Below are 1,095 nucleotides of genomic sequence, written 5' to 3'. Positions count from 1 at the left end.
TTTTTTTTTTTTTTTTTTTTTGAGACGTTTTGTTCTTGTTGCCCAGGCTGGAGTGCAATGGCACGAGCTCGACTCACTGCAACCTCCGCCTCCCAGATTCAGCCTCCTGAGTAGCAGGGATTACAGGCACCTGCCACCACGCCTGGCTAGTTTTTTGTATTTTTAGTAGAGACAGGGTTTCATCATGTTGGACAGCCTGGTCTTGAACTCCTGACCTCAGGTGATCTACCTGCCTCAGCCTCCCAAAGTTCTGGGATTACAGGCGTGAGCCACCCTGCCTGGCCAACATCAGACTTCTTAGTAGCAACTCTGGACACTAAAATAATGATGTGATGCCTTAAGAATTCTGAGGAAAATATATTTCCAACTAAAAACTGTCATTCAAATATGTAGTAGAAAAAATATCTTTTCAGACATGTATATAGCATAAAATTATTTGCTGAATAATGTACTCCCTCAAAATGTGGGAACAAATTCAGGGAAAAAGACATGGTGGTATAAGAAACAAGGGCTCCAACTTGAGTACAAGAGAGGTGAAGGGGGCCGGGCGCGGTGGCTCACACCTGTAATCCCAGCACTTTGGGAGGCCAAGGCGGGCAAATCATGAGGTCAGGAGTTTGAGACCAGCCTGGCCAGTATGGTGAAACCCCCGTCTCTACTAAAAAAAAATACAAAAATTAGCCGAGCGTGGTGGCACATGCCTGTAGTCCCAGCTACTCAGGAGGCTGAGACAGAAGAATCACTTGAACCAGGGAGGTGGAGATTGCAGTGAGCTGAGATCATGCCACTGCACTCCAGCCTGGGTGACAGAGCGAGACTGTGTCTCAAAAAAAAAAAAAAAAAAAGAGAGAGATGAAAGGAATACTCTGACTAATGGTGGGGACATATTTCAAGACAGGTCAGAAGCAGGTCAGAAGGCTCCAAGATAGGCTCAAGCAAGATTAAATACACAAATACCTCATTTATCAACACATCAATAACATGTTTATTAACATTTTGAGAATTCGGAGATGAGTTACATAGAAAACTAAGCAAATGAGAAGACAATTAGAAGGTGTACAAGAAAGGAAAAGTATTAATAAGATACTTCATGGA

This window comes from Rhinopithecus bieti, unplaced genomic scaffold (genome assembly GCF_001698545.2).
Source record: "Rhinopithecus bieti isolate Rb0 unplaced genomic scaffold, ASM169854v2 scaffold_11401, whole genome shotgun sequence".
NCBI lineage: Eukaryota > Metazoa > Chordata > Mammalia > Primates > Cercopithecidae > Rhinopithecus > Rhinopithecus bieti.
The sequence above is the reverse complement of the archived record's forward strand: the minus strand, read 5'-3'. Positions refer to the sequence as shown.